The sequence below is a fragment of the Macrobrachium nipponense genome, chromosome 18, assembly GCF_015104395.2.
Source record: "Macrobrachium nipponense isolate FS-2020 chromosome 18, ASM1510439v2, whole genome shotgun sequence".
NCBI classification, from domain to species: Eukaryota; Metazoa; Arthropoda; class Malacostraca; order Decapoda; family Palaemonidae; genus Macrobrachium; species Macrobrachium nipponense.
In genome coordinates, this window is record NC_087211.1 from 65264465 (window position 1) to 65284545 (window position 20081).

Here is a 20081-nt window from a genome sequence, read left to right on the forward strand (position 1 = left end):
TGACGCAGAGAGAGAGAGAGAGAGAGAGAGAGAGAGAAAGCAGGGTTGGGGAAACGCCTATTATTGTCAGAGTAAGACTCTGGTTTTAAGTTATGATGAGAGAGAGAGAGAGAGAGAGAGAGAGAGAGAGAGAGAGAGAGAGAGAGAGAGAGAGAGAGAGAGAGAGAGAAAGCAGGGTTGTGGAAACACTTATTATTGTCAGAGCAAGACTCTGGTTTTAAGTTATGACGAGAGAGAGAGAGAGAGAGAGAGAGAGAGAGAGAGAGAGAGAGAGAGAGAGATAATGAACCTCACTTGTCATTTTAGTTTCTCTTAGATATTTGCCTATATACATTCCGTTTGTGTACGAAGGGTAAAATTATAAACCGAGAACGTAGACTGGACCTCTTCCGTCCTTCTGGCAGACATTTTGAATAAAGTCCAAGATGGCCTCCTGACGGACACTTAAGAGAAAATACGATGTTAAGGATTATGCCGAATTTTGTTGTAGCTTTAAGCTAGTGTAGATGAGGATACAAAATGTGTTAGATAGGTTATCCAGTCCTTCCTAAGAGGTACGCTTCTTATCATATGAAATTTGAGCTAAACTGAACATGGGGTGTAATGGGATGTAAAAAAATCAATAGAAAAGGAAGCGATAGCATTTAAAATATACATGTAAAAATAGACTTGTGTCCATTTCCCTCCAACGCTTTAGGTGAAAAAAAAAGGATAAAATAGAGAGGAGCTGGAGAAGGAGGAAAGAGAGGGAGGGAACGAGAAGGGAAAGAAAGGTAATATAAACAAGAATAAATAATTGCATTCGGTTATTGCATGTATATACCGCATAAGCCTATCTTTTATTCCCGCTATAGCTGAGTTCGATCATAAGGGAAGGGTGAGGCAAGGAACAGCATGGTTTTCTTCCCTTAAAAAAATTCAGGTTTAATGTTGCCCTAACCAGTGCATTAAGCGCCCCATTGGCATGATCGGTATGGTCTTGGCCTGCCACCTCGGTGGCCGCGAGTTCGATTCTCGAGCATTCCACTGTGTATTTCTGGTGATAGAAGTTCACTCTCGACGTGGTTCGGAAGTCACGTAAAGCCGTTGGTCCCGTTGCTTAATAACCACTGGTTCCATGCAGCGGAAAAACACCATACAAACAAGCAAATAAACAGTGCATTAGAACCTGGCTGTTAGTAGACTGTCGTGAGTTGCAGTTGGTGAGGCGAGAGAGAAAACGCTTGAGAGATAAAAAGACATATTCACGTACTTGCCGAGTCATTCGCCATTGTGCGCTCTTCCAGCCGTGGGAAGCTGTGAAAGTCGCTAAAGTCATTTCTCCTGATGCCTGCGAGTCGCCGAGAGACGATTTCCAACAATTAGGTTGATGAAGACTCGTCAGCGGCTGATGGACGCATGAATGGGATTTCGTTCACTCAGCAGCCTCCCCTCTCTCTCCACCCCTACCCAGCCTCTGGAGATTGTTGAAAATGGGGTGGAAAGCTAGTCCTTATTACCACGCACTACCCGTCCCCGCCCAACTCACCCCCTAACCGAACAAGCCCCCCCAACCAACCCACTCTACACCCCCCCAACCCCCCCCCCCCCCAGGGGTTAAGGAAATCCTTGCGCTCGTAGAAACCAAAAATTGACTCGGATTGGTGAACACATTCTTTGGGATACACTTTTTTCCTCTCACACTTTCTCTTTTCTCTTTTTGTGAGGTATCTGGTGCTTGAAGGGTTGCAGGGTTACTGTACGACATTCTTTGCGTCTCTGTCAAAAATAGCACTATTCCATAATCGTATATCAGGCTAATATAAAAAAAATGTCATTGTGCCGAGCAAAGTAATATTTTCTTTCACGAATTCCAGGACAATTAATTACCCAGGTTTTGGTGTTTTCAATTTTTTTTCCACAAAAAAATAATTACTACAGTTCTCATACATACCTAATAATCATCAATAGCAAAACAAAGCAATATAAAAAATTATAGGTACAGACTCAAACTACAGATCCACAGTTTGCTATAGATTTGATTAACTTTTCGCTTACTGTGGGAGTGAGCCTACAAACTACATTGTTGTTGTTGTTGTTGGGGCCAGGTAGGAAAAGTCAGTGTTGAGTTAAAGGTACAGGAATTTTATGATAGGATATTTATAATTTATTTATTAGAATAGAAGTGTAAAAAATAAATAATGTTGATGTTAAACAGCGCAGAACAATTATTTCTAATAACATATAGTGTATTTATTTTAATTGTCGTTGGTGAAACGACCCTCTATTTGACCGTAGATTCTAGCACGCGGCCTGAGTAAGCTGAAGGTCGGATCAAGCTTTGTTTTATTGGCCAATTATCCATACTGGGTGTCTGTTTTACTTTGACCCGGATATGGTTCCAGATTCAGTGGCTACTTTTTAGATTCTTGGTCTTGGTAAGTCAGTGCCAAATGGCCGCAGTTGCCATCATATGGTTCCAGTGGCCACGCTATTTCTAATTGGCACCACAACAAAGGCAACGCATCAGTGGCGTGATCGGTATTGTCTTGGCCTGCCACCTCGGTGGCCGCGAGTTCGATTCTCGGGCATTCCATTGAAGGGTCAGAGATGTGTATTTCTGGTGATAGAAGTTCACTCTCGACGTGGTTCGGAAGTCGCGTAAAGCCGCTGGTCCCGTTGCTGAATAACCACTGGTTCCATGCGACGCACAAACACAATACAAACAAACAAACAAACAAACAAACCACAACAAAGGTGAAGGATCCTTCAGGAGAGGAGAAAAATGCATCCATTTATCTCTGTTCCTGCCAGGACGTGCAGAACAAGAAATGGCTTCCGTTCCAACATCGGAATGATTTCCGGCTTGGAGCATTGTTTTGTTTACAGTCTGCCGCCGCCTTAAAAAAAAAAAAGAAAGTTTAAAAAAGAAAGAGAGCAAAAAAACTGGTTTGTAACCGTGATGCGGTATTTGTAACGGCCCACCTCCCTGTGTTCTACCGCCACCTGCAGGTCTTCGGTTTTTAGAAGACCAAGGTCAAGTGTGGAGTCTCGAAGAAGAATAAGAAGAAGAAGAAGAATGAGCAGAAATAAAGGGGAATCTGTCTCATTGTGTTTAGAGGTTTTTAGAGACTCACGTTTTACCGGCTTGAGAAGAGAAATTCACTTTTATTGTTAAAGTCGTTTTTGTGTCTGTGTGTGTTTTTTGCTTCTCGTGGCAAAAGGTAGTATCTCTCTCTCTCTCTCTCTCTCTCTCTCTCTCTCTCTCTCTCTCTCTCTCTATATATATATATATATATATATATATAATATATATATATATATATATATATATATATATATATATATATATATATATATATACACATATATTTTGTTTTGTTTTTTTCGAAATTTTCATTATGGATCACACCAAAATTATGTCATCACCGAAGCGAGGTTTTAGTCGAAGGTGACTTTTCTGATTATATTCTGGGGTGTATATATACATATCATATTATAATATATATATATATATATATATATATATACATATGTATATATATATATATATATATATATATATATATATATATATACCCACCCCAGAATATAATTAGAAAAGTCACCTTCGACTAAAACCTCGCTTCAGTGATGACATAATTTTGGTGTGATCCATAATGAAAATTTCAGAAAAAAATAAAAAAAATAAAGGGAGAAAACAACATTTTTCTGGCACCAAGCTTTCGTACATGATTCTGGTATGTTTTTATGAAATCACGGGATTTTTTCCTTACTTTCTTCATTCTTAGCTTTTAAATCCCCAATAAGTCGTCGCTGTGCTGAAACAAATACTTTTTGATTTCAAGATGTGTGTCCACTCTCGACGTGGTTCGGAAGTCACGTAAAGCCGTTGGTCCCGTTGCTGAATAACCACTGGTTCCATGCAACGTAAAAACACCATACAAACAAACAAACAAAGATGTGTGTCATTCAATACCCCGATTTTTACGTTGTTTTGAACGCCAAAAATAGTAATATTGTCACTCCTCTCTCGTGCATATACATACAAAGTTCGTCATCCCACTGGCCTAGTAATCAGTGAAGTAAAGCAACGTTTGGTCTGGTCAGTATTTGGATGGGTGATCAGCAAGGAAGACCGGGTTCTCTCAGGAAAAAAAATAATATATTGCTAACGAATATGGTCCCAATACTGGGATTTGGAAGGTGCTGAAGCTGAAGCTGCAATGGTGGCTGGGGTTGAGGGTGGGGGGGGGAGGTGTTCAATGCTCAGCTCTCGTTGATTAGGTCCATGGTCGCTACTGGCTAGAAATGAATACCAGCGCTGGCTGGGGTCACGAAACACGGTTGTGGGGCTGGTGACATTTTCTATATATATTATATATATATATATAATAATATATATTAATATTATAATAAATATTATTATATATTAATATTATATATTATGTGAATTGTTATCACATCACCGTGATTTATATACTACTTGCATTAAGCTACAAATGTCCTTTAATATTCAATTCGTTCTACCTGGGAATTAATGTATTTTGATATATGTTAACCGAAGGGGAATCTTTATTTGCGAGTCGGTAATGTCCCTGAAGTCCTGATGTCTCGTCTGTCTGTCCGCTGGTTCGAATCCACGGGAGGACGAAATTATTATTAACTAAAAAATTCCCCTTAGGTTAACTTAAATGAAAATATATTAATTCTGAGGTAGAGCGAATTGGATATTAAAGGACATTTGTAGCTTAATGCATACATATATATATGTATATACATAGGTCTCTCTCTCTCTCTCTCTCTCTCTCTCTCTCTCTCTCTCTCTTTGTATTAATACAGCCATTATTGCGCGTGACATTTGTACGTATGGTCACCAGGCTTGTGTTTTTCCTCCACGTAATAACAGCAGACAGTTTAGATTTAGTGTCCTTTTACATTTCGCAAAATCGTAAGTGATCTCTTTTTCGTACAACGTGCATACCATTACAAATCAATAAGCCCAAAGAATTTGATTTCGTTAAAACTATGAATACCATGACTTGTGTGGAATGTGTGGCAGAGAACCAAATTAACGAGGAATAAAAGCAAATAACAGAGGACAACCGCAAAAGAGGCTCCCCCCACCCCCTTCCCACCCTCCCACCCCCACCCTCCAACCCCGAACCACGGCATCCCACAAAGCATTAAGGAGAGCGGAGACGAGATGGATGCGTTCTACTGGAGAGGCTTTCGAGAGAGAGAGAGAGAGAGCAATAAACCCGGATTTCTTTCCGACCAGTTAGCAACCCCTTGTTCTATAGGCTTCGACCGGTGTAAAGCATTCTTAGATGTTGTTGTTTTTGTTGTTGTTTGTTGTTGTTGTTGTTGTAATGTGTATTGGAAATTGGAAATTCAATGGAAATGACAAAAAAAAGCGAAAATGAAATCCCAAAGATTTAAAGTAGGGGCATTTTTTGAGAGAGAGAGAGAGAGAGAGAGAGAGGTGGGGGCTTGTTATCAAGTGTGGTTACCACCTACAAATTATGAATAATTCACTTGGAGGTAGAACGAGTTATTATAAACGTAAAATTCATGATGATGAATTTCAAGCAAAAGTTCGAACAGCGATGTGATGGATATTGGAGATCAGATAAACAGCGAGAGAGAGAGAGAGAGAGAGAGAGAGAGAGAGATGCAAATCTATGGACGTCAGTAGCAATATCAGCCAGTCCGACTTCGAGTACACCACAAGTCAAAGCCTAATTGAGGGGCTAATGATGATTGCTTCTTTAAGTAGGCCAGACAACAGCTGGTTGCATCTCTTCTTTCTTTCGCTCTTTCGTCTTATTCTTCTTCTTCTTCCCGCCAGGAAATCGGTGGCGGGAAACTCGCTGGAAGTAAACAAGCGAACGTTGTAACGCGCAGTCTAGGTAACCCTATTAGCGGAGGTTGGTGGAAAAAATTACAGCCTTAAGAGGTTCGTCTTTTCATTTCGCTTTTAGTTCCTGGAATCCTGAATAAAAAGAGGAATATATATATATATATATATATATATATATATATATATATATATATATATATATATATATACACATACTCGTATGTGAAAGGTCACGTGTGTATTATAGAAAGACGGATAGATAGTCAATTTGAGCGCCGCTCTGAATATAGTACACACTACACAACCTTGCGTCATTCCCGAGAGTAGACGGAGAAAGAAAAAAAAAAAAGACAGTATTTTGAAGATTCTTAGATAAGGAGAATAGACGGGAGGTAGAACCGAAACATACAAGTACGGAAGGTGTTGATGTAAACATGACCGTGCTTATGAAAGTTATGGTTGTGATGATGTTATAATAACGTAATTAATACGCTTAAAAGCACAAGCACCGGGATATGATGGGTTTAACCCGGTATGCATCCACCTACATGGCGGAGGCTCCAAGGGGACCATTTTTTTAAATTGTTTTTTTTGTAGTCCTACAGCGCAATTTCTTTTTATGGATTCCATTTTTGGTAGGATTTTATAAAATGCCAGTAGTATCATATCAGTAACAGGAGTAAGAACTGATGGTTTCATTAGAAATGGCGTATCTTTGTATGAGCATAAGCATATTTCAAAAATACTTTAACGTACATTGTCGACAGCTCATTTAAAATATATATATATATATAGTCTGGTCGTAGAAAATAATATATATATATATATGTGTATATATATATATTATATATATATATATATATATATATATATATATTTATATACAGTATGTATATATATATATATATGTAAATGTTAAGTTAGTAATTCGAAAATTAGTCATTCAATTTGATAAAAGATTAAAGGCTAAACAAATGCTCTCTCTCTCTCTCTCTCTCTCTCTCTCTCTCTCTCTCTCTCTCTCTCTCTCTCTCTCTCCGGGCATTGTTACAAACTTCAAAAGCTCACTTCGCACCCCCGTCATCAAACCTATTTATGAAGGGACTTGAATGAGTAGACTATAACAAACCAAAATTACTACGAAGATGAGAAACGTTTTATACGCTGCCACTTTCCCAGGTTTCATTCATAAAATCTCGACCTAAGATGGGATGTTGATTAGATGTGAGAAACTTGCATTTCGACTCGTAGTGACCTTCATTAACTGCCCATCTGGCTGATACCCCCTTGGCTGAGTACTGTTGTATCATGGCCACCGATAGTCGTCCTATATCTGTCCTCTCCGTAGGGGGTTAACGCCGTCAGTGCACCTCATGCGATGTACAGTAGGCGTTACTTGAGGTTCATATCAGCGTCCCTTCGGCGCCTAGCTGCAATCCCATTTATTCTTATTATCGTACCTTAATTCATACTCTCTCTCTTTCTTCCTACTTTCCACCTTCTCCTAACAATTGATTCATGGTCTAACTGCAAAAGGTTTTCCTCCTGTTACAACTTTCAGACCTTTGTCCTGTCAGTTTCAGTTTCAGCGCTGAATGCCTCCTTCATGGATCCCAGCGCTCGGCCTCTGGCCCAAATCCTATATTCTGTGCTATTCTTTCGCTGTCATAATTCACGAAGTTAGAGGTTCCCAGCCGAGTAAACACCACGAGGCGCCTGGAGACTGCTTTGATGAACGTAATATAGTCACGGCGAAAGCATTCTTTCGGTCGCAGCCTGTGGCGAAATAATTGTCTGGTGTGGAGTCAGTTAAAGCAATTGAACTGAGTGGAATCTGGTGTATTCGTATTCACACTGACGTGCTAATTTATCTGGGGGTGCAACTCATCACAGTAAAAGTCGTCCCAGAGGCGTTTCAAACCATTATTGAAGCATAGTTTCTTCGGAGAACGTAATTATTTCTACTGGCATGTGCTCATTCATCAGGCATGTGTCTCGTCCCCAAGGGAATTTGCGTTTTTTGTCATAGCTGCAGCGAAAACATATATCGTGCCGATTCAAACCATTATCTTGGAAAGTGGCTTTCTTCTGTCAGAAGAGGTGGAGTAAATTAGCCCTCAAATTTTTTAATAATGATGCACATGTGTTTTCTCACGTTAGAGAATTCAGCCATTATGAAGAGAGCGGAGAAGTGTCACCCATTTATGAATATTCTCTTAGGCAGTAGAATAAGAACAATCTAGTGAAGCATGGTGAATCCGATTCAAGTAAGATTTAAGTTGCGATCAGAAATGATATCCTCGCAGTGATAGATTACAACTGTTCTTGGGGGAATCATTTGAATTGTTCAGGTTATATAAAACTGATTCCAGTGTTATATTGTATTTTTGGGTTGCCTATGATCATGACAATCGTATTCTGTATTTATGTCTTGACTTATGGGCCTGTTATGTGCTCAGTCAATAGATTTTTCACTGGTGATGACGAGTTGAGTAGATTATGATAGTGATACATTTTTGGTCTTTCTTCTTGAGGTGTGGGGGTGGGGGAGAGTTTCTTTCTCTCTCGTTAAAGCGTTTTATTTTTGAAATGTATCTTTCATTGATGATCTTAATTCTGATATTGTTAAAATCTTATTGTGCTTATCTTAGTTATCCAGAACCCTTCATGATTTATTGTAGGCGAAGAATTCCGTTTGAAATTTATCGCTTGAGAAACTCGCTCATCGAGTTGAACGTAGAAGACATAAACAACTGTGAATTATTTATATTTTCGTGTCCGTAGGAAAGCCTAGGCAGAAATTACGAGTTCCATTTCCATTATGGGTAAAATAAAAAAATGATGCCACTCGTTCATGAACAGTTCTCTGGAATGAAAAGCTGGATATTAATCAAGCGCTTTGCTTTGTCATTACGTCTTTCGATTTTGATGTGTTTTAAATCATAGGAAATGGAAGTATAATGGATTAGGAATATACCCACAGCAGACTCACACACACACACACACACACATATATATATATATATATATATATATATATATATATATATATATATATATATATATATATATATATATTATATATATATATATACTTAAAAAATCGTAGTGGACGTGACTTCATTAAATAAGCGAATACCACAGGAAAATGATAGGCAGAAATCCAAGCGCATTCGTCTTTATTCGTTCCTTGACAACGTCTTAGTAAAGACGAAAGCGCTTGGAGTTCTGCCTCTCATTTTGCTGTGGTATTCGCATATATCTATATATATATATATATATATATAATATATATATATATATATATATATATATTATATATACACACGAATCTTCAGAGGGTGTCCATGATACGAGTTGCAAAAGGATCAAGTTTATCATAACGAAAACGTTTCGCACATGAAACATCTGTGCATCATCAGTCTGCAAAGAGCAATAAGACAAATAAATGTCACATAAAACAATAAAACACAAACAGAACTCATGTATTAAAAATAGCCTTAAAATTCACAAAAAAAAGTACAAAGTAAAAACTGAAAAGAGAGAGAACACCCAAAAACTAACGTCCATGAGGAGAGAAGATGGAATGACCTGTCGTCAATGCAGGTGACGACAGATTCGTATAATTTTCTCCACTGAACGATTATATATAATAAAAATATATATATAATATATATATATATATATATATATATATATATATATATATATATATATATATAACGTTCAGTGGAGAAATTATATACGAATCTTTCATCACCTGCATTTGACGACAGGTTTAATTCCATCTTCTCTCCTCATGGGACGGTTAGTGTTTTTGGGTGTTCTCTCTTTTCAGTTTTACTTTGTACTTTTTTTTGGTTGAATTTAAGACTATTTTAATACATGTGAGTTCTGTTTGTGTTTATTGTTTTATGTTTTATTTATACTCGGTCCCCTCACTAGATCCGCCTGTTTAAAATACAGGAGAACACACTAGTGAGCACACGCAATTATAAAGACAAAGTCAAAAGATTAAATGAAATAGAACATCTTTACAAAATATCAAAGTAAGAGACCAACCTAAACTTTGGCTAAAGCATAATAACTCACCCATTGCAGCCTGGAATTTCACACTATCAAAGGAAACACCTCGGCATTAACCAAACCATCGTGGCTTCTGACCTTTCTCGCACAGACCTCTCCGTAAGTCCTTCCCCATAGTTTTTGGCTGAAGTATGCCCATAACTGAAACGGAATAGTCCGCACACGTACACATGAATTCACACTCTTCGTCAACGCCCCAAGTAACTGGTCGCAGCCAGTATTCAAAGGCACCTTGAACAAGCCCTCACGGCACTGATATGCTTAGGTAGGAACTTTAACATCATAACACCCAAAAAAGTTGTCAGCATTTTCTTAGGTTGTCGCCTGGACTCTGTCTCCATGGGAAGTTAAAAATGATAAGTCTGCACATTCCCCCTTTTAACATACATATATATATATATATATATATATATATATATATATAATATATATATCATATATATATATACATACTATGTATATATATATATATATATATATATATATATATATATATATATATATATATATATTATATATGTTATATTATATATATATATATATATATATATATATATATATATATATATATACTATATATTATATATATATATACTATTATATATATATACTATATATATATATATATATATATTTGTATTTGATATATATATATATATATATATATATATATATATATAATATGGATAGTATATATATATATATAGTATATATGTTATGTTAAAAAGGGGGAATGTGCAGACTTATCATTTTTAACTTCCCATGGAGACAGAGAGTCCGGGCGACAAGCTAAGAATGCTGATAACTTTTTGGGTGGTATGATGTTAAAGTTCCTTACCTAAGCATATCAGTGCCGTGAGGGCTTGTTCAAGGTGCCTTTGAAAACTGGCTGCGACCAGTTACTTGGGGCGTTGACGAAGAGTGTGAATTCATGTGTACGTGTGCGACTCTTCCGTTCATTATGGCATCTTTAGCCAAAACTATGGGAAGACTTACGGAGAGGTCTGTGCGAGAAAGGCAGATCCACGATGGCGTATGCCAAGGTGTTTCCTTTTGATAGTGTGAAATTCCAGGCTGCAATGGGTGAGTTATTATGCTTTAGCCAAAGTTATGGCTTGTCTCTTACTTTGATATTTTGTAAAGATGTTCTATTTCATTTAATCTTTTGACTTTGTCTTTACAATTGTGTGTGCTCACTAGTGTGTTCTCCTGTCTTTTAAACAGGCGGATCTAGTGAGGGGACCGAGTGTCCTAGTGAGGGGACTAAGTGTCCTGTGTGGAGGGAACTATAATATTTTGGAGAAGAGATAATTGGTGTGACTAATTACTGATTAAGACTATTAAAATACCGGGGGGTTGTCTGTGAGATTTGGACTGTGAATTGTCATTCTGTTAATTTATCCTGTAAGAACCTGAATTATTCAACTAGTACTTTGCTTTGAATAAACGTATATATTTTTGTAGCTCCGACTCTGATTTGGTGACCTTAGATAATGGAGAGAGAGAGAGAGAGAGAGAGAGAGAGAGAGAGAGAGAGAGGAAGGCTGTTGCCAGTGATCGCCTTGAGAGAGAGAGAGAGAGAGAGAGAGAGAGAGAGAGAGAGAGAGAGAGAGAAAGAGAGAGGGGGGAGGACTGAGTGTTACCAGTTCGCCTTCCGCAATGGCTAAACGCTTACCAAATATGAAAATAGCGGGGGGGCGACGCTCCCGTTGTTAATAGTGGTGGCTGGTGGTGGTCGAACGAAATAGCTTTTTTTGAGATTGGTATCAGCTATAAAATGCTGTTTTCAGAGTGTCTGATTGTGGGAATGTGTTATATTTCAGTTGATATCTTGTGGGGGTTAAGGTGTGTCCATCCGTTAGCGGTGGTACTGAGCAAAGACAATTGGACTAGAGTCATCAAATTTGCCCATGGTGATGCCTCGAGGGGTTGGGAACAGTCAGTTAGAACTGAGACCTGGTGAGTGCTTTCTCGCTGAGCGCGTTTGCGTTGTGCCGATGAGATTCGCGTGTTTATAACTGCGCAGATTTCAGGGTTTTCTCTCATTGTGAAGGGGTGAGTGTTACAATGTGTTTTTTTGAGGCCTGGGTTTTTTTTTAATCATTTTGTGAATTGTGGGATTGGTTTAGGATGCCACATTTTTTTCCCATATGAGTAGAAAGTGATGTGTTTCTTTATTGGCGCATGTTTAGAAGAGACGCATTCGTCTTTGTTTAACACATGTGTGTATGAATGGTTTTCATACATGAGAAACTGTTGCTTGAATTGCATTTTTTGCTTGGAGACAGAGAGCGCCCACTCGTTCTTATGCGGTCAGCGTAATTTTTGCTGAACGGAGCGAGGGGTATTGCAAGGGGCAAGTAGTGGTCTGCCTCGGGAGGCATTGCTTGACCGGGAGGGTGAAGCTCTTTTTTTTAGTGGGGGGTGAACTTCTTTTTTTTTGTCTTTGTGCAAGGACATCAGCTGACAATGATTGGTTGATGATGTGAGATGCCCGTAGGGTCTTTTTTAGAAAGAGATTTTCTTTCTCTTGAGTTAAGAGAAAAAGAAATGATATACATATGGGATGTGGTGTAAGTTTTCCTTATGCTTTGGAAGGCATAATTATAATGGGGACACGGTGATTATTTTTTTTTTAATGGAGATTTGCTTGGTGTTGGGGAGATTACTTTGAAATGGTGCTGAGTGGGGATGACTGATGTTGTCAGTTGGTGATGCCAGTGCTGAATGGTGATGCCCGGTGGTGCTGACTGATGATGATTGCTGACTGATGTTGTCAGGTGGTGTCGCCATTGGTGGTGGGTGGGTGCCTCGTGTTGTGTTTGGTGTATACTGGGGAAATGGTGTTGATTTTGGGTGTGGCAATATTGGTGTATACTGGGGAATGGCAATATTAATGCCCTTACTTGAGATATTTGCAGGAGAATTATTACTATGGAGAATTATTGTTATTACTTGAGATATTTTTTGGGGGAGGTACTTTAGTAGAATTATCATTATTTGAGATATTTCATGGGAGATTATTTTATAATTATTACAAATAATTATATTACAGAGGATTATTACAATGAATTATGGGAGAAGTTTTGTGGTTAATTATTTATTGAGTTTCTATGACTTTGGAGAATATGTCAGTAGTTCATGGGTGATGAATCTGGCTGAATTTTGGTGAATTGTGCTGAATTTTGCTGAACTTCTGGTGAATTTTGTGCTGAGTTTTTGGTGAATGGGCAAGCATTAACATTGGTGATTTTTTTATACTAATACTGGTGATTTTTTTATATACTAACATGGGTGTTGTAATGCTATCAAGGGTGGTGTTGTTTTTTGTAGATATGGGAGGAACTAACGACACATTTGTTGTTTTTCTCTTTTTTTTATGAGTTCAGCAGAGAATTGCTCGACATCTACGTGAGTCACGGGGATAGTTAACAGTGCCGTTGATTTGTCTTTTTTCCCTTTTTTAGAAGTTAGCCATCGCTGACGTAAGTTTTTCTATCATGGGTGAATTTGAATTTATTTTTCTCTCCAGTTTGTGTGAATTTTTTTTTAATATCTCAGTTCGTGACTTAGAGTCATTGTTCTGGAACGTGTTTATGATTTCAGCCTTTTGATGCTGCAGAGAGATTTATGGGAGAATTTTTGCATTTTTTTTTAATGCATACGAAATGGCACTACATTTTTTTTTCTTTCTGGATATTTGTGTTCCAGAAATTGTGGGTTTCTTGCACAATACCTTTGTTGTATTTGTGACAACTTTGCCAGAGATAGGAAACTTGGCTAAGTTTCTAGTGGCCTATGCCGTAGTGCATATGGAGAAGTCTTTGCTTAGACACTGAATTTGGAGTTTTGTTATAATGAGTTGTGGCACATTGGTGATTTTTTTCTAGAATTTCTTGAGCAATTTTATTTGCCGAGTTTTTGCCTTTTTCAGCAGTTATGCTAAACAGAGAGTTTATAGTTTTTGACTATAACATTGAGTTATTTTCCTGGAGAAATTGGAGATATAATTTGAGATATAATTTTGGAGATATAATTTTCACAGTTTAGGCCTATGGTGGTGAGAGCTATGTTTAGTTCAATTATTTTGCAGCCATCTTTGTTGCAAATAATGGCATCTTTAGCCAAAACTATGGGAAGTATTACAGAGAGGTCTGTGCGAAAGGAAGCAGAGCCCACGTATGGCGTTCATGCCGAGGTGTTTCCTTTTGAGAGTGTGTGAAATTCCAGGCTGCAATGGGTGAGTTATTATGCTTTAGCCAAAGTTATGGCTTGTCTCTTACTTTGATATTTTGTAAAGATGTTCTATTTCATTTAATCTTTTGACTTTGTCTTTATAATTGTGTGTGCTCACTAGTGTGTTCTCCTGTCTTTTAAACAGGCGGATCTAGTGAGGGGACCGAGTATCCTAGTGAGGGGACTAAGTATCCTGTGTGGAGGGAACTATAATATTTTGGAGAAGAGATAATTGTGACTAATTACTGATTAAGACTATAAAATACCGCCGGGGGTTGTCTGTGAGATTTGGACTGTGAATTGTCATTCTGTTAATTTATCCTGTAAGAACCTGAATTATTCAACTGTACTTTGCTTTGAATAAACGTATATATTTTTGTAGCTCCGACTCTGATTTGGTGACCTTAGATAATGGAGAGAGAGAGGTTGCGAGAGAGAGAGAGAGAGAGAGAGAGAGAGAGGCTGTTGCCAGTGATCACCTTGAGAGAGAGAGAGAGAGAGAGAAAGAAAAGAAAGAGAGAGGGGGGAGGGACTGAGTGTTACCAGTTCGCCTTTCGCAATGGCTAAACGCTTACCAAATATGAAAATAGTGGGGGGGGGGGGGGGCGACGCGCCATTGTTAATATATATAGGTATATATATATATATTATATATATAATATATATATATATATATTTGATATATATATATATATATATATATATATATATATATATATATATATACATATATTTATACACATACATACATATTCATTGTCATTTTTTAACTTGTGTCATTTTCCTGTCTCTTTTCAGAAAGAATGATATTACTATAATGTCTGATTGATCTCTGCATATAAGTTTGTTTTGAAATTAATCATTGCGGTACTTGTGTAAATAAATATTGAGTGATTTTATAATTTTCTGACTTTCGTAAAGTTATTAAAGTTGTTGTCAGCCTTTTCAGGATAACCGAAGGGTTCTTTTTTATTTCTTTTCTTTTATCACGGCATTCAGATAGTGTAAACTATATATTCTATTTACGTAATTTTGCACAGTCATCCGAATACACCCTATCTCGCCATTCTTGTATTTATTATTGGAAAAATTACTTTTATTATCTTATTATTTTCATCCTCTGTGATTGGTCCATTGCTACCATTACCAGTATATTTCTACTGAATGCGGACCATTTCGTATAAATGTATAATATGACTAATGGTAAACAATCTTTGTAACAAACGGTGGTTCTAAGTGATATCACCACCGAGTATTCATAATAAATTGGTGAACAGAACTTTTTGTTTTAGGATATCCTGAAGTGTGGTGAAACATTGAGTAATCAAAATATAAAGCCACAGGCCAGTCCAAGTACAAATATCAGTCGCAAACTATAATTTTTGTAATGAAATTCTTTTATGGATTAGAAATATATTTAGTGTAAATTCTTAATTCATTGAGTTAGTGAGAAGAGCAGTTCCTATCCACTGCCTTGAACCTATGAAACTGAGCCAACTGAAGTTGTCGAGAGAGAGAGAGAGAGAGAGAGAGAGAGAGAGAGAGAGAGAGAGAGAGAGAGAGAGGATGCATGCAGAAGAATAGGCAGAGGTTGTCTATGGAAGACAAGGTTGGGGGGAGGAAGAAGGGAATATAATAAGAGATTGATCAGCCAACTTCCAACTTTCCTTTAAGGAAGCGATGCCAAATGCGATCGAAAGAATAATACTGAAGCTGTTGGAATGAAACAGTTGTGTTGCATATGTAGCGAAAGAATGACTGAAAGGTTGAAAAAGTAATGAGACATGGTTAAAAGGGTTTGCATAAGTGAAAGGATGTGTCAGAGTATTCTTGAAGTAGCCTGGTCATTTGGAAAGTACTGAGGACGATGTATCAATCAGTAGAGAGCATAATTCATGTATTAGACATCACGCCAAAACACAAACATTCCAAAGTTCCCTAAACAAACCATGTCATCTCCTCTCTACAACCTAACCACTTAGTGGCTGGTCCCATGAAAAAGGTAAATAAAGAGAGCATCCTTCCGTAGACCATCTGGCAAGGCCAATTACGAAATGAGCCGTTCGAGATAGAAAAAACAGCTGGAGGAGGAGGTTCGTTAAAGCCAGAGACCCCGACTTATGGATAAAGCCTCGGCCTGTTTCCACTTGAATTGTGCTTACCTCTTTCAGCTTTGAGAATGTGACATAAATTCTGGAAACGTTAGACAAATAAATTTGTATTGTACATTGCAGTGAACGAGAAGCGCCTCTCTTCCTTCATACGGTGCTCTTTATCTGGGTTTTAGCATTATATATATAATATATATATATATATATATATGATATAATATAATTATATATATATATATATATATAATTAAATAGCTCTCGATAAGGTCCAGTGGAGGCCGAAACTGTTGGGCTACAAGGAATTTCATCTTTTCTTTTCCCCTGTGTATATATGTTGACAAAATGATGTCATAATTCCATAATAATATTCAACTTCAGGAATACATCATTTATGACATTCCGGTGCCAAAATTCGCAACAAGTCGCCAATATCGGTGCCAAAATAGGGCATGGCCTACGTCTTATCGCTGGCATTTTGTACCCAGATCGCAGCACATTTTTATGTTTATTAATTTATGAATTCATTTTCCCTTACTCATGGAGTAAGCCTACAAACTACCTTGTTGTTCTTCTTCTTGTTATGGGGATGGGGGCCGGGGGTACGAATGGTCTATGGAGGAGCCTATAAAGGTCTGAAAAGGGCGTTTAGCATTGAGTTAAAGGTACAGGAATTTTAGGATAGGGTATTTATGATTTATTTATTAGAAGGAAAATGTGAAAAAATAAATAATGTGCATGTTAAACGGCACAAAAAAATGATTACAATGAAATATAGCGTATTTATTTTAATTTTTATTGGGGAAACAAGGCTCTATTTGACCTTAGATTTTATCACGTTTTAATTTACGTTACACGTTAGGAATATAACGTTTACAACTCATGCGTTCCGAGTAAGCTGGAGGTAGGACCACGCCTTGCTTCCATTTTGATTAGTGAGATCTCATCTTGCTGTGTGTCCCTTTACCTACTTGTTCTGCAGGAATAGGTCTCATCAGAATAATAATAAAGATAATAATGATATTCTTCTTTTATTTTCTATTTTTTTGAAATGTGAAAGGAACAAGATGGAAAGACTCAGTGGTGATTGTAATATTTATTATTGCGGAAGTATATTGAATATAATATTTACAATACAGACTTGAGACAATGTTTATGATACGTATCATATTGGAGGAAAATTATATATATATATATATATATATATATATATATATATATATATATATACATATATATATATGTATATATATACACATATATATATATGGGATATATATATATATATATATATATATATATTATATATATATATGTTATATATGTTTTTATATATATATATTCTATATCTATATATATCTATATCGTATATATATCTATATATATATATATATATATATATGTGTGTGTACATCATATATATATACATGTACATCATATATATGTATATGTACATCATATATAGTATATATATATATATATATATATATATATATATATATATATATAAAATTTTACACAATAATTCTTTGGATTTAAGGCAGGAGAAAATATTTTGCCGTGGTTTATTGCAGATATTGGTGTTCATTTATACAAGTAAGGGTGTGTTGTGAATAAAGGTGCATTGATGGGTGGGTTCATATAAAAAAACTGCTACAATTCTAGATCATAATTCCTTTTTAAAAGTGTGCATTTAAAAAGGCTAAATCTACAGCTAATTCTCGATGCAGTACAACACAGTATTTTACAACATCAGACGAACGTTTTTTTTATTTTTGCGAACGGTTGATTACTGGCTTTATTATTATTAATAATAAAAATAAATAACTTAGGATGCCTCTAGAGAAGTGGCCCGCCACTTCCCGAAGACGTAACACGTACAAACGTTTAGGAGTCAACTAACAAACAAAACGACAAAAGACTAACAAACACAGGACAAACGACGATGATTATAAATGCCACATCTATAGGATGAATATTTCTAAATATTTCAATGGCTGGTCAGAGTGGAAACATATGAGAAGCAGTGCTGCCAAGTCGTCAGATGCGCTCAGGTCAACATGCGAAGTCCAACACCCTCTCTCTCTCTCTCTCTCTCTCTCTCGTCCCTCTCCTTCTCCTACCCTCTCTCTTCCCCCTCTCTCCTCCCGCCCACTCGCGGCCCCGGGTCCAGTCTCTCTCCTCTCTCTCTATCAACTCTATCTCCTCTCTCTCTCTCTCTCTCTCATTGAGTTGGCAACACTGCATCCCTGTTGCGATAGCATTTCGAGTGACGATGACGCTGATGCGAAGCGATACAAATCGCGGAAGGAATTCCAATCGCATCTTGAGTTTCCGGTCTATAACTATCGTAGCCTCTCTCTCCTCTCGTTCCTGTTTATAAGCTCGGCAGTTCGTAACAGGAGTAACGCTTGTGGCAGGACCCTCCCTGTCTCCTATAGTCGATGGCATCCTGTACCCCGTCGGCGATGTACTCGTATTTGTCGACGGAGTAGCCGTAGTACCTGCAGGTGGATAGGGGAATGGTTTTGTTTTTTTATTTGATAAAGCTGGTATTAGTTATAAATTAAGGGTTAAGAGCGGAATATGCAAAATGGATCATTTAAAGTTTTTATGTTTTATATTCAAGGTATTGGCTTCCTTTTATTAAAGCAATCCTTAATTCAGTCTACTTTAGATGAACTCTCACAAATGTTTTAATGAATTTTCAACTTTATATGATAAAAGAAATGTAAAAATAATGCACACCACGCACACACATCCATGTATATATATATATATATATATATAATATATATATATAATATATTATATATATATATATATATATGGAGCAAGACCACACGAGCCACTGCTTCCAAAAGATATGATGTTCATTTAAAAGAAATAACGAAAAAGGACAGTTATTAGAAAATAGAACCAAAAATTCATCACCAAATAAATAAATAAATAGATAATAATATATAATAATTTAATAATACACAAGAATAGTTTGATGGTACGTATCTCCTCCGTGTGTTTGTACGCAAGACCTCAACAATCAAACATTAAAGTTCATTCACGTCGTTTCATTTCCAGAACTTACGGCTGGAGGAACTTGGCGCCCTTGATCATCATCCTGGAAGCCGTGAGGAAGTCCTGTGCCTTGGCGTTGTCCAGGCAAGCCAGCCTGTTCAGGCAGTCGTACTTCTCGATGCCAGAGCTGACCATGTATGTCAGGATGAACAGGACGTCACTCCCGTCCATCAGCTGGGAATCGTCCTCGATGGAGCGCCCGACGAAGCCCACGCCGAAGCCGCCCAGGATGAAGATGACCAGGAGCTGAGGAGAGGGAGCGCAAGTAAGGGGAGTCATTTAGTTCCAGGTGTGGATTTGTATGTGTGTGTGTGGGGCGGGGGGGGGGGGTGGCGCCTCTTTGTGTTACTGTCGTTTTGATGACGAGGAGCTGAGGAGAGGGAGGACAAGTAAGGACGTCATTTGGTTCCAGGGGAGAATTTGTTATAGGGGAGGTTGTGTTACTGTTGTATTGGTTTGTTTGAATGTGTGGTTGTCTATTGCAGCTCCAGGATTTCTGAGAGGGGCCTTTGATGCAGATTTAGGATAGATAGAGAAATAGGTTGATTAATTGGTTGATTGATAAATAGATAGAAAGATAATTGATTGAGAGATAGATAGATTGCTTGGGTGCTTGATTGATATATAGATAAATTGATTGATAAATAGATAAATAGATAGATAAATTGAATGACAGATAGATAGATAGATTGACTGCTTGATTGATTGCTTGATAAACAGAAATACAGATAGAT

At 37.3% G+C, this 20081-nt stretch overlaps 1 protein-coding gene across 2 annotated transcripts in view; it reads left to right on the forward strand.

The window, feature by feature from the left end:
• LOC135197102 (alpha-(1,3)-fucosyltransferase C-like) overlaps positions 1-20081 on the forward strand; it is an 81761-nt gene that overhangs the window by 18679 nt on the left and 43001 nt on the right. For both annotated transcript variants that reach the window (XM_064224063.1, XM_064224065.1), the window contains exon 2: positions 19351-19612. The gene's annotated coding sequence lies outside the window, so the exon portion shown is untranslated. The remainder of the gene's footprint in view (positions 1-19350; positions 19613-20081) is intronic.